At 37.7% G+C, this 26332-nt stretch overlaps 1 protein-coding gene across 15 annotated transcripts in view; it reads left to right on the top strand.

Moving 5' to 3' along the window:
- TENM2 (teneurin transmembrane protein 2) overlaps positions 1-26332 on the top strand; it is a 616658-nt gene that overhangs the window by 264099 nt on the left and 326227 nt on the right. The window contains exon 1 of one of the 15 annotated variants that reach the window (XM_021410402.1): positions 12504-12738. The exons of 13 other annotated variants lie outside the window; for them this stretch is intronic. The gene's annotated coding sequence lies outside the window, so the exon portion shown is untranslated. Of the gene's footprint in view, positions 1-12503; positions 12739-26332 lie in introns of those variants that run through there. One more of the 15 variants, XM_021410401.1, reaches the window with a different exon arrangement.

Below are 26332 nucleotides of genomic sequence, written 5' to 3'. Positions count from 1 at the left end.
ATCAAACTAATGGGAAATGTAAACTACTGTCTCAGGATAAATACATACTGGTGGACTAATTCTTCCATTGAATCTGCGTAAAATAAAAAGCATTTTGTATTGGTGGAAAAGGCAGTATCTATTTCTGAGACACCTTTGGGACTAATATACTGTATAACTTCAGGCTGAAATGAAATTTCATTCAAAAAGTGTAATGCAAAATTGTAGCTTCACATACCGTGCCTGCGTCTGTTTTATTCTGTTTCTTAGAACTTGCCTTTTATTATCGTTTTAATCATCTTGATCAGTATTATTATAATCACAAAATGTCAGCCTGAGGAAAGTGATAATGTAGTCATTATTATGTTTCAATGTCACCTTAGTCAACTCATGCTTAACTATCGTTTAAAATTTCTGTATCAATCTGGTGATTAGATGCCATTTGTGATATATCCAGCATTTGCAGGTGAGTGGTTAAAAGAAGACAGCAGTTGGGTAGTCCGGGTCAGAATTAAGTTCTTCATCTTTAGTTATTTACCTGGTTCATTTAAATGATTTTTTTCTTTGAAATTTGTTCCTGGATCTAGATATTAATATTCTGTATCATAAATTTATAAGTAACTTTTCAGGTCACTGTTACATTTCAAATATTCTAACGCTCCAGACCCTTTTGCAGAAATGAGCAGCAGGCCCACTAACCTGAGGTTCTCAATATCTATTAGGAAGTGAATTGATTCATCATTTATATTTTATTTGAAAAGAGACAAACTTAGCAAGATTATTCAGAATTATTCAATGCTGTTCTGCATTCTTTGTTTCAGTGCAATAAAGAAAAACTGCTAAAAAGGGGGACCAGTTAATGCAGCATAAAAATGATGCATGAAATGTGACATCTCTTTAACACTGAGAGAAAACATTTCCCTCCATTGAGTGCTTTACACTAAATGCAAAATATTGACACAGTCCCATTATACCAAACAATAGGCCTCTTTCAGAAAGATAATTTTATAGAAGGGGTAGTATCATGTGATCTTATTAATATTTATGAAATATGATAACAGAAAAAAGGGAATTGGGATAGCGCTGCTATCTTTATAGACCCTATCCATTTCAGCTTCAAAATGTTTTTCATTTCACACATCAGACACTAATTAGCAAATACCTAATTAGTGTTAGAAGAGTAATCGCTCATGGGAGTTGTTGAGGCTTTGAGCTTTCATGCATGCAAAAGTAGTGCCACTTTAGGTACGTTTGTTAAGGTACAGTAACTTTAACTTTCATTTTTCTCTGAACTGTGTGAAATAAAATACAAGGCCAAATTGAGCTCCAGTCGTTGGGGTTGGGAGAATGACTGTATTGATAAAGAGAGAGGCAGGATCCAGAAAAGTAAAAGTATAGGTGTTTTGAAACTTCTGCAGATGCTGGTAAATTCAGTAGACAGAACAGAATGTGATATTAATTTGATTTGTTTTTACTTTGCAGGTGAAAAACTGTCTGTAATGTTCCTATTAATGTAGATAACTGTATATCCTGAGTCAGATGAAAACAATGCAGCTGAGGATAGAGTCATCAGAATGCTTTAGGACTAGTACCATTCTGATGTTTTATAGTTCAAGTACGTCATGTTGATAAGTTCTTGTCATGATGGTTAATTATTAACAGTTACATGGTTTTGTTTATTTGTTTTGCATTTTTCTTTGTGAGAAATGAATTCTATGCAAACAACATCTACCATTCTAATGATTTTGTCATAAAGTAGATACATGTACTTTTGCTAGAATGAGGATAGTACTCAGTATATAGCATTAAGCTTCTGTCAGCTTCAAACTTACGAACATGGAAGTGAAAATAAAATGAACTGTTTTTCATTCCCGGTTTTGTTAGCACTTCTAAGTTCAGTCTAGCAGTATAAGCAGATGTCCAATTTTTAGAGTAACCATCCTGTAGAAGTTGTACCTATGACAATAATCTTAAGGATAAAATATTTGTTTAAATATTAATACTGTTTAAATATGCAACAAAATACTAAAAAGCGCTGAGGACTGACAAAATAGGCCTGTTTGATGCTATAGAATTTGATAACAACGCAGTCCTTTTTGTTCAGCTTTCCAAAAAAGAAATGTCTGTTTCTATCAAATATAACTGACTTCTAATTCATACTTGTATGCATTTTTCAATAATGGTTTACTATCAGTTTAATTTTAAAGATAATGTAGGTTGAGAATGTAGTTCTTAGATGGACAGACAAAAAAAGTAGTTCAGCTGTGGTCTCCATTCAATTGATTTCAGCAGAAATGGCTTGTACTGAAACTTCAGCTGTCCTCAGTGGAATCTTCCTTCTGAATGACGCAATGCTTGCCCAGTATCAAGGTGTCATACTGTCCAGAATCTGGTTCCTGAATATAAAAAAAAACAACTGAGTCGTCTATTTTGTTGAAGGAGCTGCATGGAAAAAAGTGGTTATCAACTGCCTGATCAAGGGGCAGCATTTTAAGAATCTTATCCACTGTACCACTGAGTGAAGTACTTATCTCCAGTATTCAATAACTTAACTTCTAATTCCAGGTTTTGATTTTATGCTGCTTTTTGCTGTAACTTCTTTTTGAGGCCACTGCATGTCCCTCAGTGTCACTGAGTACATCCAACATTTTTAAGTGTGAATGAAAACGTAAGTTTAAGAAACTGCTTACATTACAAAGACTCTGTGTTGGAAAAAGTCTGAAGATTTGAGTGATCTCTGGAAAGTGAAGTATATTTAGGAGATAGTATTTCTCTGCGTTGAATCCGTGAAAACAGGAAAAGAAATGTGGTTCTGGGAAACGTTCATGCCAGGCTTAATGGCTTGATTGGAAATGGTATGGTCTGCTTGTGTTCCCTAGAATTTAAGGGGCCTTATCAACACATCTTTCTCAACATCAAAATGTCCCACAAATAGTTTGTGCCATGGCACTTCTCCATATAATGTAACTTTTCAACTGGTTACAACAATGATACTTAGTTATTGCATTCCCTGCTTTGTCAGTCAGTTGAACAGTGTTTCTGCAGGAAGATGTAAGTGTCATTATCTCCATTGACAGATGAGAAGTTTGAGGAAAAGGGAGGAAAAGGACCTGCTACTTTGATATCTGTACTAGAAACAAAGGGTTTGTGAACCTCATTCTAATATTAAAGTACGTAGTGCTGTTTTTAGGTCAACAGATTTGCTTTATGGGCCTTTTCTTTGTTTTTTAAGGCTGTGGTTGTTCACAACATGTAGAATGCATAATGCAGTTTAGCATTTTGTACTCTTATTTTTAGTATAGATATTTGGGTTTAGTTTAAATTTAGTAGATGGGAGGATACAGGAGAGTTCTCTTGAGCAGAATAATAATTTTTTTGTTGGATTTGGATTTTATTTTTGTGTTAGTTTAAACTTGGGGAGAGTAATTCCTTTTGTGTTCGTCAGAGCAAGACGTATGACAGGACAGGAATTTTTTCATTGTTTTGGAAAATGTCTCAAAACACCACTCTGAGGTGAAAGGAGAGTCAGTTGATAGCGGGTATTCTGCAGGACTCTGTCTTTCTTCTTTCCTCAAAGACTGAGCTAATCTCCGTGTCAACTTGAGTGTCCTAATTTATAACTCAACACCCTCAGGCTTTATTCCTGCTCCCCTTCCAAGTAATTGACATGTCAATGAAAATGCAAGAGCAACCCCCCATGGGTAATAGGGATACTGAGACACTGCTGTTATCTTCTCTTCAAAGGATCTCTAGAAATGCCTTCAACTGATCCATTGCTGAATGCCATCTTTTACTTTATGTCAATCCAGAAGCAAGAGGGTTTTCTTTTAATTTAAGCCCAATTGGTTTTTTTTGTTTGTTTGTTTTGTTTTTTGGTGTTTTTTTTTTTAATCAAATGCCACATGGTACATATGCAAAGATTTATTATTCTGTATTAATTATATACAGCAGAATAGTATGCAAAATGTAAATAGTATTGTTGAATTGTTACGCTAGTCAAACAAAATGTAACAATAGAGAATACCTTCAATAGGAATATTTTTCAGTGCTCTGGTGAGATTTCTGCTAACTTAAATAGATGGAGTCAAATTTGTAAACATCAGTTGATGGTAGGTGCTCGCACGAGTTTGACATCTCTCTCAAATATTTGATGGCAATTCCACAGAGCCTAATAAGCATGTTTGAAAAACAGCCATGTGTATGAAGCACCAATGACCAGATCATGAGTATGAACCATAAGCAGATTTTTGACACGCAGTGATGATTTACTGCTTGTGGGAAGACTGCTCTGACTCCATGTTTTCATTTGTCTTCTTTCTATTGTAAAGGTATACTAGGCAAAAATATACTGTGCTTGAGGTAGTACCATAACATACTTAATACATTTAGGCAAAACAGTTCCTTGGGGGTTGTTGTTTACTCTGATTTCCTACTTTTTTAGCTTACAGTCTCCTTATGTTTTTTTTACCTCTCTTTGTTTTAAAAGAAATTCAGTAAATTTCAAAACCTTTTTTATGTCACTTCAGGGGATGACTTTACCAAAGGAAGAAACTCCTTTAATCTGACTTCTAATTTTGGTTCATGAGAAATTTGTTTTTGAATAGTCAGAATGTACTTAAAATTTTTCTACTCTGTTCATTTTATGTTAAAGAAAATATATCTTGAGAATAGACTATTTTGTCTTCCAGAATTTGTTGTGTTATCATTGGTATTTTTTGGTTTGTATAAATTATGTTTTGCCATATTATTTCTTAATCAAAAATGGGATATGCAATTAACAGAAAATGTAATAGATCCAACAGAAATGCTTCTTAAAAAAAAAAAAAAAAAAAAAAAAAGGAATTGGAACTGAGTCAGGGGAATGAAATAACACAGTTCTACTTGCTGAAGGGTGACAAACTTGCTAAAGAATTTTGTTCAGCTGAATGTTATTCCTGGGGAAGAATGCTTTCAGTTTTCAAAACTGTAAATTTTATGTCTGTGTCCTATTTCACAACTGCATTGTCTTGCCTCAATGTGCAGATCACAACTAAAACAGCGTAATTTATGTAAGCATATAAACCAGAGAGCGTAATTACAAGTACCCTTTCATGAATTATATTTGTCTCATATCTATTAAGTAAGTAAATATAGTTGATCCCCATTATTTTGAGATCAAGTAGTGCTAGCAAACTCACTCTAACAACAGGTTTTCAAGCTTCTCAGGGTTTTTTTTTTTTCTAAAGGAACAGTAACTATTTCTTGATCTCCTAGGTATTTTGATCAATTTAATTTCTGTTTCCTCTACTGTAAAATTGGAACAATAGTACAACATGTAAATTCAATATAAATATGAACAGAAGAGTTTTTGCCAATCGTGAGAGCCAGAATGGATATATCCCACTGTGTTGTGCTGATTTTAGAAAAATGTCTCCACTGTGTTAAGCTTCTTTTATGCTCTGCAACCCACTGAAGCCATGAAACCATCAAAAATGTTTATGATGATGACTGAATTCCAAAGCATTCTAAGATTGGAGGTAACAGTGCTAACTTTAGTTAAGTCACAGTTAACTCCAGTTTCTTCTGTATCCAACACATAACCAGAACAAAACGCTCTTTTGCAGAAATATATATATGAAGTATGGCTTGTGTTTCAGATAAGCAAAGAAAAATTAAAAAATACATAGTTAGCCATATGATAATTAGATTTGGAAGCTCTGTATAGATTTTCGGAGATCTTCTAGTTTATTACTCTCATGTAAATTAATGCTTTTAACATCCCGTCTCCAATAATTTTCTTTTGTTCCAGACTGTAATGGAAATGATAGGGTACCAGCTTTATTATCCTCGGATGTGTTTATTTACTTGATCAGAGTTACAAGCAGGTGGTACCATCTTCTCACAGTAATTCTCCTTCTCTTTGAATGAGAATGGCTCATTTGAAGTTTGTGGAAGGCATATCTGTATGGAACTCATAGGATTTTGTGTTGTGATACATAAGTGAGACTTGCTAGAAATTGCGTTTCAGGCTGATGATGCAAAACGAGACATCTGTTGAATTAACATCTATCTAACATTTTTGCCTTTCAGTCAAATGCATTCAAAAAATTTCAATCTTTTTTAGCTGTCAAAACAATCCGTCACAAGATATTTATTTTTTTGTATAATGAGTTACTTAAGGAAAGCAGCATATGGTTGAGTGAGTTGCACCTATGCTGCAGCTTTCCCAGATCTCTACTACCTATAAACTACTGGATAGTGTACATACTGTAATAATTACTTTTGTAAATTTAAATAAGTAAAACTGTGTATTCTTAAGCTATTGAATCCCTTTCCAATTTGTGTCCAAAGAGGAAAAATAAATAAGTAATAAGAAAAATAAAACCAAACCACTAATGTTAACCTTGGTTAAAATCTTAGAAAATGTCCGCTTGGCGTTTTGAACTAAAATAGTCCACAGGATGATAAATACTTCCCTGCAATTAATCACCGTGTGAACAACCCTGTATTCACCTACAAGCTTGTTTCTTTGCTTAATTTAGGACATTGGTTACTTCCGATATAAAGAAGGATATAATAACACATTATCAATGATGTACATTATCAATGTACAATTTGAATAAAAGCAGTAATAACAGATTCTAATAATGATCAATACAAAAAAAGCCTTCAACACAATATATAGCGCTGTGTTGTGCTGGATTCCATCAAAATACGGCTTGTGTAGCTTGGTAACTTCTCAGGTGTGCTTCTTACCCTTTCAGTCATGCAGCACTCTGCCCTGTCCTACCCTGCAAGAATACTACTGTGATTTTTCCAGATTCAAGTCATACTAAAATCCTGCCTTCATTAAAGTCAATGGGCCTGCTACATCTAAATCAGTGAAACTTAAATTGACTGCTTACTTTACTGTGTTTTCTAACAGGTAGATGCACTAGAATTCCAATGTTAGAGCTGCTTTATTTTTTTTTCTTTCAGATGAATTGATTTGTATTCATTTCTTCTACTTTCAGGTTTTGATTTATGTTTGCTTGAACAATGGGTTTTTGTTTTGCTTTGCTTTTTTAAGTCCCATAGCACATAAAAAAAATTGTGAATATGAGATACTTTGTTCTGGGAATAGTCAGTAGCTCTGTAGACGAGTGAGACTGGAAGTACTGAGGATGAGACGTGCTTCACCTCTGGGGAGAAAGCAATGTGTTACCCACACCACTACAGCCCTTCAGGGAACATCTTGTGTTGCTCATTCATGGTATAGTTTTGCATTTCATTTCATAGCGGGAAGAGCAATGTATCAAAATATCACAGTGTATCAATGTAATTCATTAGTTATTAATAGAATTTTTTAAGTGCCCCAAAAGGAATGTCTGTGGGCTTCCATGCTGGTATATTTTCACAGAACATTTGAACACTGAGGACATATGGGGATGTACACTGTAGAAGTCATTCACTTAAATGTCACTTTTATGTTAGAAACATCATCTGATTTTAATATGTTGAATGCCACAAATATGTTTCACTGTAGTTTGTTTTACAGTAAGTTGTATTTTAACTGCAACCAAAATACAGGTATGTTAATTATATTTGTTTTTTTGAAAGGTAGTTACTTTATTTTTGTTTTAAGAAGTATGCTGTGTGTATAACATGTTCTAGAAACTTACTTTTGGGGGAGATTTTAGAAACAAGTGCTTTAGTAAGGAGTTAACTACAGTGAGATAAATGGTGCCGGTATCTGAGGAACACTAAAATGAAAACTTTTCAGATCACAGTAAACATTGCTAGATCCTGATTGATTTCAGTGAGTATTACAGCATTTTAGGATTTGGGCATAGGGGAATAGAAAAAAAAAAAAAAAGACCACTCCTGAGCATCGCCAAGCAGCAGTGCCCTGTGCTCCTAAACCCCTGGCAGCGGCCTCCTTGCCTCCCCCTCTCCCTCGCAGCTTGCTCCCAGCACGCCGCAGGCGCGGAGCAGGGTAGGTGCTGCTGGGAGCACGTGTGCCGGTGCACAGCCAGTAGACCTGGAACAACAGGCAGCGTGAATTGCTGTCACTTGTGTCAGATCCCTTCTGACAGCAAGAACAACAACTTTGGAACCTTTTCCGTATTCATCTTTACAGGTTTTGTGAAGCTTTTAGTAATTTCAGACCTTTGATATTCCATGAAACGTGTGTAACTGGCTGACTGAATAGTTCAAGGAGGGACTGACGGGCAGGCAGATTTCCTCAGAGACAAGAGTAAAAATGTACCAATGTTAATGCTTGATTTCTAAAGCCATTTCATGCTCAAAAGAAAGGAATTTGGTCTTCATTATGGAAACTATGATTTCCTTTTACTCTTCATTATTGCTACTGTGTCTGGTCTTTAAGAGTCATAAAATACTTAGGCTGTATGGTAATTTTAAAGTATTGATATTTGTAGGTGCAACAGAGTGTGAACAAGCGTGAACATGAGCCTCATCTTTTCTGGGCAGCGCTACACTGCTATAACCTTTAGCAGAGATGATAATGATCTTTACAGCCTCAGGGCTGTACTGAAAGTCCACTACTGGAGCAAGAAAACTAGGTATTTATGTGAATCTTTAGGTGGTGGTGTTTTGCTCTCCCCCCCCCCCACACACACACTGCTTAATAAAATCAAACCTGTGCTTTTGTTTGATATGCTAATAGCAATCCCTTTTTTGTTTGTTAGGGAAATCCTTATTATGTTGAAGCACTCTAGGGCTTTTTTCTGATCTGACATTGCCTTAAGTGAATCAATTGATCCTAACGTGCTGTGCTGCAAGCCCTGTCAGTCAGACCCCTCAGCCTGAAGGGCCATTCACAGCCTGCAGCGTACCAGCTCGGCGCCTTCTGTCCTGGGCTGCTGCTGTCACCCTGCGCTGCCACATCTCTTGCCCTCCCATCATAGCTCTTTGTCTGTAGCTTCTTCTTCACCTTCTTCCCACCTCTGCAAAAGGTAGTACTGGCCAAAGACAGATGGCTGGCTATTCTGAGAACTCCTCTGGGGAATGGACAGGGTGAATTTTTTGCCCAAATTGAAGATGAGAAGAACATATCACTGCTAACTGCAGCTCAGCACTCTCTGTTACCTACAGCAGGAAGTACATGTGTTTTTAGCTTTGCGATGCACCTAACAGGTATACATATGTTTTCACTGGTTGGCTGCCCCTGAGCACCAGGACAGAATGAGTAGGATGTGTTGTCTTTCAGCCACTGGCACACCAATCAATTGAATTTTTTCCTGACTACAGAATTGTGCTGACCCTGTTATGAAATGCTATTTCAGCTGGCACAAAAACAGTGCAAACAGTAAAACCACAAAACCTCCAATGTTCAGAAGCACAGGCAATGATTCTCTATGCGTAAGTGCAGAAGAAATTTAAAGAGTAAGGTAATGTTTTTAAAGTGTTTTTACCTTAACATGGGAAATGTAGCCCTGGCCTTCCCTTTATCCCTCTTCTGTGTTTGTTTGTTTTTAATAAGTACTATTCTGAAGAAGCAGATTTGGGAAGCATTATTCTGGGAGTAAAAGGATTATTTCAAAGATGTGTCGTTCAATATTGTTTATAGGTTTTTCCTGTTCCAGGAGCCTTTTAAAGTCATCTCAATTATTCACTTCCTTAATATGCTTGTATTTGCTAGAATAAAACCTTGCTCTATCTTGAGGAGAAAGGTCCCTTAAAGTCCTTTGCCTAGTCCACACTAGGTTCCCAGTTCCTTCTGGGTGGAACCTTGCACAAGACAATTGGCAATGACATTTCTCCCTGGATCTAGCTTGGTGTCCTCCTATTCTCACCAGGACTCCTGCTTCTTCCTCACTTCCTCCTCTGCCTCAGGATAGCTGCAGCTGCTTCCTTGGTTCTATGTTCTGAGACTCCTGCTGCTTTTTCTTGACCTCACTGGATCTGCTGCAGCCTAACAGCAGAGCTAGCAAGTCACAGTGCAAAGACCAACTCATTCAAGCTGATTCTAAATGGGACTTGTAAAGGCATTTCACAGCTGTGCTTGCTAGCATAGTTTTCTTCTAGCATTTCATTTTCTAGCATGGTTTCCATGCATTAAGACTTGTAACTTGGCCAAAGCAAGATGCCATGCCATGCCTTACCTTTCAGATACCCATTATGTTACATTAGCATCATGCCTCAGCAGGTGAGGAACTATTATACTTGTGCATGCAGCATTAATAATTATGGTCATAATCATCTTTGAGAATGCATAAAGGTTGTTTTTTTTTCCTTACATGTGTGTTAGGTTAACACTTTACCAAATAATCATAAGTAGCAGCTTGAAAATTTTGTGTAAACGGTCCTATGAGGTATCATTATCATTATATAAGCAGAAAGGAATGATGACATCAAAGGTAATTCTTTCCCAAGTTCCAGCAGTGAATCACAAGCTGAGATCTGAACTCCAGAGCTCGTTTCAGTTACAGACTTTGCATGCTTTAACATGCAAATTTACTTTTCTGAACAATACAAATATTATTTGGTTTGTTTTTTTTTTTTTTTTCAGGTTGTTGCACTAGAGATGAATTAATGGTACTATCCATGTGTTTTTATGTGTGTTTTTTCTATTTCTGCAAGTTTTTTTTTTTTTTAATATGGGATGACTTCTGTAAGAGTATTAGTAGTTGTGACCTTAGGTGTTTTGTGCTTTCAAATTACTGAAGCAAGGTATTATCTGAAAAATGAAAAGCTATGTTAGAATGTTGTTGAAAGCTAAACCCAAATAGCAAAGAAACGTCATACACAGTTGATTAGAATCATGTTGCTCAGTAGCATGTTGTTTTTGTATGTTCCTCTGGTCTATTTATAACCATTATGAAGGAATTATGCATAGTAATGTTTTTAGATTCCAAGGAAGTTATTCGGTCTGCACATTATAATATTTATTTGTTGCTTGGCTTCAGGACAGCATTATAGAGTCATTATCCACTTAATAAGTGAAATAGATGCGAACTCCCTTTCCACTCAGTAACTGTTGGTATGGGAGTAGGTAGCATCTTGTCACCATACAGACTGAGAAATGGAGGTGCAGCGAGGTCTCATTTCTGCCTTCTCCAAGGACGGTTGTTGTTGACTTTTTTTAGTACCTAGAATAATGAAGGTTTCCTAGAAATGTGCAGGTGATGCAATGGTCATGGCCACTTGCACTGGTAAAGAGAGCACCCTCCTGTCCCCTGTGGCCCGTGTACGTAACGCTCTTCAGTGTGTAACGGAGGGCATGTGGCATGTTTACGATCTGGGAGATGCATGTGGGAAACTATGAAAGGTGTAACTGAGGAAATAAGTTAAAAGTATTCTCTGGTCATACGGCAACTGGCTGAGGAAAGATTCCAAATTATTGCTTTGCTTCAAGATTGCAACAGTTGAATATTGAGCCAGCTCTTTGTAGCCAGAGTAAAAACATTTCCATGTTTCTACATTGTTCTTTGGAATATGTTCTGATTCCACATGTCCCTGTCTCCCTCTGTTGTTCAATTTTCTACTTTTTTTTTATGTGTGCTTTTTAATGCATTATATTTTTTTTCTGAATTGTAATCAAGTGGTTAGTAGGGCAACTAAATTTTATTAACTTTTCACTTGATATAATAACAATTTGAAGCTTTTAGTTCTGATTGGACTAATGTAAAAAGTAATTATTTCACTCTGCAGCGATATAGTTAAAAATTCACTAGAATCCTGTGTTAAAAAAAAATGTTTATCTAAAGTGAAAGCTATACATCGTCATTGTTCGTTTATGTTACTAGCTGCTATCAGCTGCACTAATTTTGCTCTTTATGCATGAGCAAAGCTCACTGTCTATACCTGGCTCTCAGAGAAAATAAAAGATCTGTTTCTTCAGGCACCTGCAGCATCAGCTCTGTCACACTGATGACTGTGGCCAGACAGAATTGCCATTAGTGTTAGCCCTTTGGCATTGCTTTTTGATCAGTGAGCCCTGCTGAGCTGTTCTGGTATTCCTTGCACATCACAGTTGCAACTGGTATCCTTGGATCTCCGCTCCCTTCTTTCTGGAGCTCGTTCTCAGTTCAGACGCTGTCAGTTCTGGTTTATATCAAAGGCTGCTCTTCTCTCGCCTCCCTCACAAGGCCCTCCTGGCAGCCGCACCCACTCACAGCGCTTCAGGTCCTGCTTCTTGTGACTGCCAAACACATCTGTTGGTGCCCAAACATGACTTGAGTTCATCCACCTCACTGGTAGCCGAGCTGCCGGCTGAGGGTCCTTGGGCTTTTTGTGCCTTAGCCCTCCTCTTCTGTCACAGATGTTCCGTTTTTCTTCTTCCACGTAAAACTTTGGTACCAGAAACCCGCCTCTGCTTGTATGTCAAGTTCAGTGACTGTGGCACCTGTCTGCCATTACTTCTTCCCAGAGCAGCTGTGGATGCCCCATCCCTAGAGGTACCCAAGGCCGGGTTGGGTGGGGCCCTGGGCAGCCTGATCTGTGGGGTGGCAGCCCCGCCCACGGCAGGGCTTGGAGCTGGATGGGCTTTAAGGTCCCTTCCACTCAACCCATGCCATCCCGTGCTCCCCTCTGCACTGTAAGACCGCCCCGTGCTGCAGAGCCACCTGCTCGGAGCACCCACCGCCGCCCGCCCGGCTCCACTGCCGCTGCTCCTCAGGCGGCCGCGCGCGGTCAGCGCCACGCGCCCAACGGCCGCGCTCCTCGCGCCCAACGGCCGCGCTCCTCGCGCCCAACGGCCGGGGCCGCCCCCTCTCCTCTCCTCTCCCCCCGGAGGCCGGGAAGGCAGCGCCGAGCGGATCACGCCGCAGCACTCAGGTGCGTGGTTCGCTTTCTGCGGTGGGCGGCGGCCCCGTGCGTTCGTTCCGCGGTGCCCCGCCCGGTTCGGCGATGGTGGCGGTGCTGCCGAGGCGGGGATTCGGCCGGGGGGGGGGAAGGCGGGGCGGCCCCGGGCGGGCGGGGGCTGAGGCGGTGCGGGCGGGGGCGCTGCTCGGTGGGAGGCGGCCGGCACCCGGGCTCGGGCTGCTTCGTGCCTTCTGCGTTTAAACCCGGGTTAAAAAAGCGAGCAAGCAAACAAAGAGCAGGCTGTCGCAGCAGAATGTATGCGTGTATGGTGGACTTAGTGATTAGCAGGCTCTAGTGCGCGAGGTTCCGTAGTTCTGTTCAGCTGATCTGTACAGACAGGTCAGTCTTCAGAAGCGTAAAGAAGCGTTTGCGTTCTGGTGAATGCCACCAGAACATGCAGTGGAATTACTTAGGTATCGAGTCGTCTGTTACTTACGATGGTAGGATGGGTTTGGTTAATTCGTGTCAAACTGAGAAGTATTTTTAAAATGAAGTTCACAAAACAGTATGCTTCATTACATTTTTTAAATCATGAATATGTACTTTTTGATATCAGTAAACACTCTGAACTTGTTTGATGAAAAATCTGTTCAGAGTTAAGACAAAAGCTGTGCAGCAGAGGTAAGAGGGGCAGCAGAACGTTTAAAACATCCTTTATGATCTACATATCGCATGGCTGTGTTCATATTATTTATACCTAAAAAAAATCATGGGAGCATAGTATCGCTTTACCTTATGATAGTGATTTTGAAATTTTAATCAGCAGATATAGCATAAACATGAATTAAGGTTATATAAAATTGCACTAGAGATCCAAGCGTTTTCCCATTGAGGTCAGCAAACACGGTTTTAATCGAGTATTTGAGGAGGAAGAAAAAGCTGAAAAACTAAGGATTTTTAATGTAATGATAACCCTCTGTGATACCTTCAGCAGTAGTTCTCTTACAGACCAGCTGTTATCTCTGTATACTGTTGGTAGATAGCAGTACTGACTCACAGAAGGAGGAAGTGTACTTTAAAAAGCACTGGAAAGATATCAGGTGGTTTGGGGAAGGAGGAAGTGGAGGCTGGTGAACAATTTGAGCATTTTTAAGTGTTTTTCTCCCCCATGATTTGGCCCTTTAAATTTTATGCTTTTGGGCTTGCACGTGAAGATGAGCGCTTTCCAGGAAGCGTGTGGTGACTCCGTTGTTTTGTGTAGTGTATCCCTGGCAGCTTCCAGCAGTTTCTTAGATATTCAGCATCTGAAATTGTGATGTTTTGTCCCAGATTTCACAAGTAAGCATCAGTTTATGGTAAGAAAGAGCTGTCTGATAAGTAAGGTTTTGAATTGTTTCTGTGATTGTCACGGTAGAGAATGTCAAAAAATGACAATAGCAGTAATAAACGGTTGGCTGAAAGATGTTAAAATTAAAAACAGTTAACACTTTTTTTTTTTTTTTTAACAACTTTTTTTCACTCTGTCAGAAACTTTCTTTACTGGAAAGCTTTTCTCTGTTGTCTCCGAATTCACAAAGTTGAACATTCCACATAGCAGCCAGATAGTTCTCCAGTGCTCTTAGTCAGCTGAGTCAAAAAGATGACACATTTGCAGTCGAGTTTCCATGGATCCAAAATCTATGTATTCTGAATAAGAAAAGATTTAGGGAAAAAATGTTGACTTATTATAACATTTTGTTTATTTTTCAATACAGCAAGTGGCTTGTTTTTTAAGGTATTTTTAAGAGAATACTATTTATAATGTGATCTGATTGTTTTAAAACCAATTGTTTTTTTAGTTTTACTCATTCTTAATGTCTTTGATTTTAATAGAAATGTTATTATGTATGTGCTTTACTGAACATTTGTCACTTTTTAACGACTTGCATTAAATGTTCTCTTAAAGTTCTCGAAAGTCATGCATGTCATGTTCTTGCTGTTCTCAGCATTCTAGTCAGTACTTCACATTTTCCAAATTTCTTATTTTACTCTCTTCCTTCGCTATGCATTCTCTGTTTCTGATATGACAGAGATAAAAGACAAGAACAGGTGTTTTGTTTCATACCAAAGGTTAATCAAAACAAATACCCTCTGTCTGATGAGAGCTGATGGCATGACAGGAAATGTGTTTTAAGGGTGCTTTTATACAACGTGTCAAGCCTCCTCAGTGGAATTTTGTTCCATGTTCTGAACCACAACAGATGGATCGTCAGCCAGACTTTCTTGAAGCTACCCACTTCTTTTTTTATACTGTTTAATCATTTACTTTAGTCATAGTATAGATACAACATGAAAATGGAAAAAAAAAGTTTGACTCATAATTAGGACTCCACAAATATTCAGGCAGCAAGAAGGAATTGTGCTGTTGTTTACATACACTGTTGTTATGGCATTGCTAATCTAGCAGACGGCTGCGTTTCTTACACCATCACGACTGTGGTAGTTGTTGGTGTTGTAAAGTCAGTTGTTCATCGTGAGTGCAGAAACTCACGCTTTCAGAATTGTCTAGTAGTCTCTTAGAGATAAGGGAAATTTTTGGTGTTCTGTTATAGGATATGGCTATTCCACCTGAACATTATATGAAACAGTTTCAAGAATTTCAGGTATCAGATCTTTCCCTTGTAAATGTAAAAGCTGGAGGTTTGGTGTGAAAAATGTGGATCAAGACAGAAGTAAATAGGATCAAGTGTTAAAAACTAAAACCTTTGTCCTTGTTTACTGCTTCTTCTACAGTTCTCTGTATTAGAGATAGAATCTCCTTTTTCTATTTTCATCTCAGAACTTTTAATAACTTCCTTTTTTGCATTTCTGATTGTTTCTTACAGGCTTATTTTATGTTCTTAGGAAATTTTCACCATTTGAGCCTATTAGGCATCTTTGCCAGGCCCACGGCACACATCAAACTCAGCTCCAGGCAAGTCAGCAGGCCTTTGGACCTAGGCATAACAAGAAATAATGTAAGGTCGTTTCTGGATTTGGTTCTAAGCTTTCACGTTATCAAGGAAAGACACTTGTGCCATGATTAGTGTACAAAAAAAAGCATTTTTGACCAGTGCCAGTTATTAGGGAATGACAGCAGTGGCCTTTTAATTTGATGACATCCTTCTGTTTTTTTGGTGTCCGTATCATAGGGGTAGTAAAGCAATTCGCAGAGCATCTGGAATTGACTTCATATCAGAAATAATCTCAGAGTAGAAGTCAGCCTGCATATAAGTCAAATTAGTGCATAGGAAACCAACACATCTTCAAAGCTGTGGCTCAGAGAAGTACGGAATACTCAAGGGTATGCTTAAGGCATGAATGTTGCATATTAATTGAAAGGACTGGGCAGTAAAACTAGGTTTTGTTCAGTTAAGTGTGCTGCTCAGTACTTTAAAATAAATTGTATGGTCTGTGAAGCTGTGTACTCTATTGACTCAGTGTAGATCTTCACTTCACCTGGAGAACTTAAATTACCAAGTAGTGAAGAAAATCTTTTATGAGCTATCTAGTTTTCTCCTGGAAGCTGGCCTCGGTCCTAGTGAGCAGAATGTCTCTGTGCGCTGTGCCGGAGCTCTCACCCCATGTTATAGGCAGTCCTTGTGCCTGTGGGTAAGCTGTTACCCTCTGTCTGTCAAGGTGATTGAGACACAGAAGGTTCCTGTGAACCGGCAATTTCTGAACAGAAATGTACCAGGCAGACAGCAGTGTGAGGTCATGCCACAGAAGTCTGAATTTTGAAATGCCTTTTTAATCTATATTTCTGTATTTTTTTATACAATAGTAAAATATTACAAGTCCTTTTGAATTAAATTTCCCAAATAACCAGAAACATACTGATTATTTCCTCTTAGTTCTTCAGTCAAGTCAAAATTACAAACGTATTGATTTCCTTTCATGATATGGCAGATCTCATAATATATTAACATTTCTTCCATGATGCAGAGAAAACTAATACCTAATTTGTTATTATTTATTTAGTTGTTACTTACTGAGTTGACAATAATAAGAATCAAATATTATTTTCTGTAGCAGATAAGACAAGCATATGAATCAGGGTCAAATTATAAGCTGCTTCTGCCGATGAAACTTCTACTGCTCTTTTGTCTTTGCTTCTTTGCATGACACTTGGCTGTTTCTTCTGTAGAATATTACCAGCAGTCATAGATAAGTTCATCCAGCCATGCATCTAGCGAGTCAGGTTGTAGTGTTTGGACCTAGTGGAGGTCACAGAGAATTGTAATTTATAACAGTACTATCACATGTTCTTAGATGGGCTCAAAAAGCAGTAATTGGGTGGTTTTATAGTTCATATCAGATATAGCATCACGTTTGCCTTCACATGCCAGGAGTTCACATGTAGCTCATGCTTATGCAAGCTCTTTAACTTCTACCCCTCACCAATAAAACTGTCTGATCAAGGCACTCTTTTTACCATGCTAATTTCATCTCTTGTCATAAATGAGATACAGGGAAGTGGACAAAATGCAATATAAGACTTAAGGCATTACATGCTGTGCCTCTGTTTTAGCCCTTGTGCTACGCTGTTGTATTTCCTTTAAGTGAACAGTCACAGCCTAGGAAATGGTCGCTGGGGAGGGAGGAGGTGCCTTCTGCTTCTGTAACGATGGTGGCTTAAGAGGATGATCCAAAGCTATTATTGAAACAAGGACTGGGAAAAAGACAATATGTTTTATTAAACCAACAGACATAACTGGAAAAAAAAAGAATAGATGCTTTCAGACAGTCTTTTTTTTTTTCAGATCAGAAGCAGAAGAAATGAAAACAGAAAAAAAAAATTGTTCTATGTTTATGCCGTCCAGATAGATAACTGGCAAAGAAAAAAATCTTTGCTAGATATAAGTACAGAAGGTTATTGGAAAGGGGAAGTAGTCATTAACTATTTTGCATAGCCAGAGGCTTTCGTTTAGCTCCCAAGGATATGTAGGGGATGAACATTTTGGGCCAACAGTCCCTCTAATAGGTGTCAGCTAACTGAATTACTTTTGTAGTCCTTTGCCACAGTATTTCCATGTAATTTGTTGTCATGATGCTCAGTGTTGGAGGTAATACAGCAGGAGGAGTGCATCGTTTAACCAGTGCAGCCAGTGAACATCAGGTATGTTGTTTATTCACTGTTTTATTACCATGCAAGTTTTATGGAGCAGACATAGAGTACGAGTTTGCACGCAGGCTGCTGAAATCCTTGACCTAAACCAAAGTGAGGAATGATGCAGGATTACAGCAGAATGGAGGAGGATCAAGAGGTGTTTTGTGATTAAACTTAAGTGGACTTTGTCAGATACCATTGAAAGAAAACTCAAATTAGTTGTTGGAAAATGATTAGTTGTTTTCTCTGTAGTGGTGGATGTATAAAAAAGGACTGGAAATCAGTTGTATCTCCGTACATAATGACATTAGCTGTGTGTTTCACTGTGTAGTTATTCAGTAATGTTCAGTGACGTGGTTCCTGTTTGCTATTGGAGTACTACTTGAGGAAGCTCAAGGAGGAGCACTTTTAATTGCTAAGATTTGTTAAGATTGTTAATTGTTAAGATACAATTTTTGCATTCATGTAAGTCAAAGATGTAGCCTGCCTTATGGAAATGTTGCCAGTTTGCAGGAGAGTAACTTGTTTTCCTCACTGGAGCTGTCAGGATTTAAGCAGTTCAGTGTCCAAGCATTTTTAGTTCAAACACAAGGTCAGTTCTTGTAGAAAACAATTTATATGGTATAGTACGTAAGCTTATGCTTAGTTTTAGCCTTGCAATGTTGTGTCCTTTTTGAAAAGGAAGAAAGCATGCATGCAGCTTTGTGGGTTTTTAAGCTTTTTGCTGGCCTTGGGTGTAAACATTAAGGGTTGATTGCATTGTGAGTCTGGAGATAAGGCTGTGAGAATGAAGAAGTACTTCTGGAAACATTCGTGTGTGCTTTTGAATTTTAGAAAAATTTTGTCACAACCTTAAGAGATATGTGGGAAGTGCTTATCAAAACTTCCGTGATGAGTGCTATTTACCAATAAGGTTAAGAAAATATAAAATGAAAAAAAGGGAGTAGAGGGTGAAAATAGGCAGAGAAGCTTTACTTTCCACTGTTATTACTTATTTAAAGATGAGTGACCTCAGACATGTGGCTGTGCACACATACAGAAACACTAAGGTTCTTGTAGGAACTTGGGACCTTAGGCTAGATCCCTTACAGCAGCAGAACAGGAAGAAATACTTGATATAAATTATCCCACAAAATGTTTTTTTTTCTTGGTCACGCTGAAGCTGTATTGTTACACGTGGGGAGAGGTGTGTAAAAGCCCAGACTTTTGTATTTATAAAAATGAATGTTTTCATTATTTTCTTTGTGATAAAGAAATCAATCCAAGCAGAGAATCCAACCCAGGCCATTCTATGATTCTGTGAAATCACCCAAGCATACGTGACAGTGATGGCTCAAGAAGATTAGTGAGAATCTGATTTTGATGGATCTGTATTTATGTAAGTGTATTGCCAACTGCCAGGGAAATACTGACACAAATTCAGAAGTGTGGGCTTTGGGACAGTTCTGAAGCTTCAACTTTACAAACTTGAAAGCTGAACTCTGCCTGCCCAAAGCTCAGTACAAGGCTTTGTGGTGAGGTTATTAACATTCTTAGGGAAACATCAATGCTTTGAAAACTTACAGCGCAGTAACAATGTTTGAAGTACTCAGCGCTGAAATTGGTTGTTGATTCCTTGATGATCATTTGTGAATTCGCCTTCGTAACCTCCTCTCTGGAACCTGGAAATCCTTACAATAGATGATAGTGAGTTGTGTAGAGCTGTTTTGGTTTTTTTGTTTTTTTTTAATCCAACTAAGTACTTTAATACCTAGCTCTTGTCTAAGCTAAGAGAAGTGTGCTATGTGGTTGAGTTCTGAATCCAGATTTCCAGAATCTTATGCCACTGACATAGTCCTTCCTTTTTGTTCATGGAGTTGAAATGCTACGATCCACAGGGAGACTCAAAGAGGATGCTGCAGCAGAGGGAAAATATATTTTGTTTTTTGGGTTTGTTTAGTTTGCTGCTGCCCCCGTAACCTTACATCTCCATGTAATAACCAAGTCTGACTGAACTTGCATTGGTTCAGTAGACAAGGATTATTCCTTTTGGCCAGATGATCAGTTGGCAGCCTGTTCGTCTGTACCTTAAAGAGATGCAAACAAAACTAAATGCAGAAGCTCTTCTGATGTTACAAATGAAATATATTAAAAATAATAACAAAAATCTCCAATCTTGCATGAAAATGAACTCTACTTGTATGAGGACTTAGTGTGTGGATCTTTTCTAGGAGCTCATAATTAAATTTTAAATTCTACATTTAGTTCTTAGTTTGTAATTGCTTTATTAAAATTCTAAACCCGATTGCATCTTGACTGATTCCTTTAAGATGTTAGTTCTGGGTCACATTTTTTCTTCTCCCAATACTTACTGCAACTTCATGTAGAAATAGCAAGATAAACAGAAGAAAATGTCTATAATACCTCTTTTCTGAAACAGATCTATCAATGCTAATATGTTTTGTTGCTATGAAAACTCACTTATCAACATTAAACATTTGTTCAGTCATTTGTTTATTAGTGGCAGTTTGTTAGTAGTTATAAGTAGAATTCCATCTGCCAGTTAAACTGGATTGTGAATTGATGTAGAAATTAGCGGCTTCTGGTTCTTTGGGGGCGGGGTTGCAGAGGGGAGTTGTCTGTCCTAATGGATAGAAGAACTTAATTGCACATTATATGCGTGTATAGAAGATGGTTGAGCAGAATCTCAGGTATATGGCTCACAATTGTGCCAGTGAGGCAAACGCAGGCACACATTGTGATTATCTCAGTTTTCAAACCTGGAAGAGACAAGAATGTGTTACTAAATGAGAGAGGCAGTATGTCATGCTCACTGAGATAAAAACAGAAGCTGCCAGACACTTTGGCTTTATTCTGTGAATTCTTTGCTTCAAAACTCTCCTATTTTTTCTTCATGCTTATTCTCCCTCACATTCTCTTTCTTTCTCTTTCTCTTGTTGCTGCCTCGATCTCTCTCTTATTGTTCTCTCCCTCTTTTCCTGTCTTTGATGCACATACGTTGTCACATTTCATTGACTCTCCCCTCTTCTCTGTTCTTACACTTACGCCTAGTGGTGCTTTAGCCAGAGCTTGCAGCCTCTCAGGCGAGTTTTAGTCATGTGTGAAGCTCAGTTTGATCGAGCGCTCCTTTTCTGCCTTTTCACTCTTGCAAAAGATTAAAAGGTGGCGTCACATCGCTCCCCTGCTCTTTCCCGCAGGAGGGACTTAAAAGGGACAACAAAAACTAATCACTTTCTGTACGCGTTTTCTTGCAAAAAAGGGGACTTAGCTGTGCAATTTGAGGCTGGTGGCGAGGATTGGGAAGGCTAGAGGATGCTTCATACTGCTAACAAGGGAAGGAAGCCTTCAACTGAGGCAGGTAAGAAGTGCCTGAATCCAGTGTTTTATGGAGTGGCTTGGTCGGAGCGGTAGATTTTCAGCATTTTGTAACTGGGGAAAGCATCTGCAGCAAGAGGCAGCATCGGTGTTGTATCAGATTCCTTTTGTTTAAGATTTAAAGTATGTGCTGCAAATTGAATTAGAAATGGCTTTGTAAGGAAGCTGTATTCACACTGAATGATTTTTTCCGTGTTTCTCTGTGTAGCAAAATAAAACAGAGCCAGCTTTTGTGAAAGCTGGACTTTGCTTAAGGTTAAATTCAGCACTTGAGTCGGTATGAGAAAAGCTTCGGAGTCTTACAGCCTTCTAGGAGCTTGGCATTCTGCAATTTGATTGCAACAGCTGAACTAAAAATTAATTGCACTTATTTACTATTTATTTGCTAAGGTAAAACCTAGCATTGAGTTTAGGTCCTGATGAATACTGTTTGTTTGCCTGGCATTTCTTCAGATGAATAGCTATAACCTTTTAGACACCCTGTAAAATCTATTTTGTGTTTATGTTTTTTTAAATTGAGATTAAGTACCATCCTGAATGAAATACGTGACTAAAAGTCATAAACTGCATCTGTGTTTAGTAAAGCAATCACCAAATTAGAATAATGGATTTCTGTCAGTTGTCAGACGGAGTTAACTCTGAAAGTGCTGTCCACAAGTGCACTTGGATTACAATGAAGGGCTTTCTGTTTAACAGTTATTGAGAGGAGCTAATTTATCAGGCAAAGCCTCTGAACTTGGGTCTTGTGGTAATATGAAATTATATAGCTTAAGAGTGTTTGTGGTTTTGGGAAACATATCCTTTTATTCTCTATAAAAATACATTCAGGCTATGGTAGGGATACCAAAAGCAACAAAACATTGCAATTTTAAAAATGGTACATGATGATAAGTGCTTTTTACTCACAAGCTAAATCCTTAGCTGTTGGGACTTCTGTTTTGTGTCTTCACTGGCTTTTGGTGTTTTTGGTTTTTTTTCTCCCTGTATTTATATTTTACAGTTGTTGTGTGAGCAAACTAACGCTGAATAGAGGAACACTGAGCAGAGTGTTCTGAATTTCATTGTCATAGTGGAAAGTGAGTGGGGATTCAAGGATAGCTAGACCTTTATTAGGAATTTAAAGCAAGGCAAACAACATTGCGGTGATCAGAGTAACTTGTAAAAGTGCAGTACTAATTAACTGTCTGTAAAAGCAGAGCCACGCAGAGCTAACTTGGTATTATAAACTGTCCTAGAGTAAACATTGTTTAATAGGTAGATTTTAGTGTTACAGACGTACAAATGAGCACACTGCAGATGGAAATTAATACATTTAGTTGAGAACTTTTGTCTTTGTGCATGTTTAGCCTAATGACTGAATCCTACATTGAGATACGTGAATGCACAATGCCACGTACCTTGTAAAAATCAGTGGCACTGCTTTCTGTGTACGTTTGCAGTAGCTGATTTTACAAGATAGGCAGTGACAAGCCACCACATAGCTGAATGGGATCAAGCCCCTGGGGAAGCCCAGTCTCCCGTCAGTGTACAGGGACTTTGTGCTGCTACTTTTACCTTCAGTGTCAATTACTCATGTATATTCATCCTCATAAAAAGGCACAGATTTTTTTGAGCACTTTCAGTCAGACAAAAGAGCCTGTAAGTGTTTCACAGATTTATAGTGGACATTTTAATTCTGTAACTCTAGTTTTGCTGAGTTATCTGACATTGCCATTACACTTCTTTTTCCTCGTTACAAATTTGTTCTATCTGTCCTTCCCAGCTCCTTTTGTGCTTCAGGTTGGTTGAGCTGCGTGTTGGACCAAAATGAAATTCAGTAACTTGTCCAACAAAAAATGGAAGCCCTGGATAACTGTGCTATTTTAAGTGTTTTCTTGTGACCGTAGTGAAGTGAATCTACGTGTAAATGGTAGATGACTTTCAACATGAATTTGTCATAAAAAAAGAATGTTTCCATATGAAATGGCAGACAGCTAGGAGGTTGAAGGCACTAACTTGTTCTGTTTAAGCCCAGAATACAGGATCTGAATTGCAGATTATGTATCTCTCATTTTGGCCTTTGCTTACTCTTCCCAACTAGATTTTAAATGAGTGATTAATATAAATAGCAGCATTTTACTGATGTTCCAGTAGATGTTGCTGGAGAGCAAAGTAAAGGTTATTTGATAGAGGAAAAGAAATGCAGTGAGATTACAAAAGCCAAAGAAAAATCTCAAGGTAATTGGTTATGCAGGCTGTTGATAGTTTAATAATATGAGACCAGTAAATTTTTGCACCATCTTCTTCAGTTCCGTTCATTCTGAAGAAGAGCATGTACTGAAATTCTGTGAGACGCATCACAACTGTCTGTCCCCTCTCCTTTTTTTTTTTTTTTAAGGTTTGGAGTTGTTACTGCTTTTAAAATTTTATCACTAGTATTGCCATTGTTTCATATGCATATTTTCTCAGTTTTCCTAAGTGTTATTTCTTTCAAAGTTTACAAATATCATATATTTAATTATAAATTGAGTAATGAAAGTATGCAATTGCAAAATTAGTAGAATTCCAGTGCATTGAAGTTGCTTTCTTTTCAGTAGTAAGAGCTTACCACGCATAGTGCAATTTTTAAAAAAGGAAATAGTGAATTAGTATATTTTCTTTTTTAACTAAGAACAATGTAGTTTACATCTTTTTGCTGTGTGCTTAAATTATGAGAGAAATTCTCTGATGGGACTTGTATTAATAAATTGAAGTGGAATAACTAATGGCAAGTGTGAGGACAGAAAGCTGTGAAGTCCTACGCTAAAAGGGCTTTGTTGTTAATTAATCAGATAAAATGATAAAATACTCCCAAAGGAATGAAGAACTGTAATATACGGGTGCTAACTGATGCAATTTCAGGCAACCACTGACATCTGTCTGTGGGAATATTTATTTTTGCAGATGATCATCAACCCCGATTGGAAATTCAAAAAGATAATGTGTGTTATATTGTGTTTGTGTTTGTTTTGTTTTTGTTAACGATGCTAACTTTTCAAGTAAAGTAGCGTGAACATGCGAAACTTGGGGTAGTCATAACCAAAGGGTGATCTCTGCGTTCAGCTATCTTGTGTATGCATTTGTACCTTAGTTAAACAAGGAAAAAAAAATTAGTTGCAGACCTTGTAGAGATAAGATATAAGATTTGAGTTTTTACAGTGAACCTTCCAGTGAAGTAACTGGAGTTTAAAATGCATTGGAGCATAGCTTAATTTCTTTTATTTACTGTGTAAGAAAATTTCAGCTTCGCTTGTAAATGGGAAAAAAATGCCGATTAAAAAAAAAGTGTGGCTGATCTCTTACAGTCATTTTCCATGTCATGTATGTTGTACATAATTTATTATAGCTTGGGTCTAGTGTTTTATTTGCAGTTTTGTTTTGTTTTCTCCCAGTGGCTCATGCCAAACTTTCTCTAATCTGATAAGCTTTAAGTTGATGAGGTTTTTTCCCATTCATTAACATTTTGTTTAATTTGTTGTTGGTACTGAGTTTGGGCATGCACACAACTATGTACATACTAAGGTGATTTCTTAATCTTTAGAAAATTGTCTGCATACTTTATATGTTGAGGAAATGAAATCTTCTTGGGTTTCATAAGTATGATTTTGGAAACAGTAGTATCACATATTTATTGAATTGTCATGTGTACTTTTTTTTTTTTGCTTAGAAGTTCATAGGGCTTTAGAGACAATTAGTAATTTATATTGAGTCTTGTGCATCTCAGCTTGTCATAGGTACAAGTTCATCGGCATTTCTACATATGTTTATTCTACAGTTCTGTGTCATTCTGAAAAATAAGTCAGCCTGTTAGCAGTGAGAGAGTGCTACCAGAAGTATGTTTTTACCTTCCCTACTTTGGTTTACTTTCAGACTTGTCACTTCATTGAAATTGTACGTAATTCAGCTTAAAAGATCGTAACATGTCATCAGTTTCCAAAGAGAATTCCCTGTTGAAAACACTGGCAAATTCAGTTTAAAGGCTTATGACACAATATAGCCCTAAGGAATAAACTTTTATCTCAGTATTTCTCAGTTCTCAAAGTCATAAAGAGAAAATCAAGCCTACTTTTATAGTGGTATTCTGCTTACGTATACACTATGAACAGCTCCGAATAGCTGAACAGGGGAAATAATTCTGGGCCCAGTTGAGTCTAGTGCCGCATTTCTCAGTAGTAGCAATGTTGTCTTGGATGCACATGTGTGTACATATAACTAAAGGCACAAATCTGGATCTATGTATTCTAATTTAAGCCCATTGCAAATTTAAAAAATACATAGCGAGTCTCGTATCATTGGAGTACTGGATAAATGGATGTCTATGTGTTAGTAAGTTACTGAAAAATAAAGCTATTGCTTACATAAGAAAAGGTAGTACAGATAAAGGAAATTAAATTAGTTATTTGGAAATTTTGTTCAAGTGCGTGTATATAACTTGTTCAGTCAGTATGATAGTTTCATATTACTTCTAAAGGAAGAGGCACAGTTTTCTGTATTTTACTCATTCTGCAGTAACTCCTGGGTAACTTAAAGGAGTGGACGTAGCTCCTCTTTTAGCTGTATTTTGTAAAATCTGTTTAGTTAACACAGTACTTAACTGTCATTGTGCATGCAGTTTCTGACAGGTGCAGAACTCAGTTGCTATCTATAGCTTATATAGATTTAAGAAAATTCAACCCATAGCTCTTAGCTGATTCCAAACCTACTACATTTTGTATCTTGTTATGATTTGCAATATGATCACAACAGTGCAAAAGAGTGCATTAAACAAACTAAAAATCTTTACGCCCCCCACCCCCCCTACCCCCCCAAAAAAAAGAAAAAAGAAAAAAAAAGAAGCCCCTTCTCTATAAAGCAGTAGTGGTACTAGAAAAAAACCTTGTATATTTTTGAGATATTTTGATCTGAAACTTAATACAAACTATTTTCTGTTGGAAAATATGCCTTTTATATTTCAAGTGTTAATTTTGTGTATATTGGTGGTAATGCTTTTTCTTATACTTGACCACACGATGTTACCAAGGGATGGCTATGCTAACATCATTGTGGGGTAACACAGTATTTTCTGTTCCCCTCGTTTCTCTTTATTATTGAATTAATGTCTATTTT

Source organism: Numida meleagris, chromosome 12 (genome assembly GCF_002078875.1).
Source record: "Numida meleagris isolate 19003 breed g44 Domestic line chromosome 12, NumMel1.0, whole genome shotgun sequence".
NCBI classification, from domain to species: domain Eukaryota; kingdom Metazoa; phylum Chordata; class Aves; order Galliformes; family Numididae; genus Numida; species Numida meleagris.
This window is presented reverse-complemented; position numbering and strand designations above follow the sequence as displayed.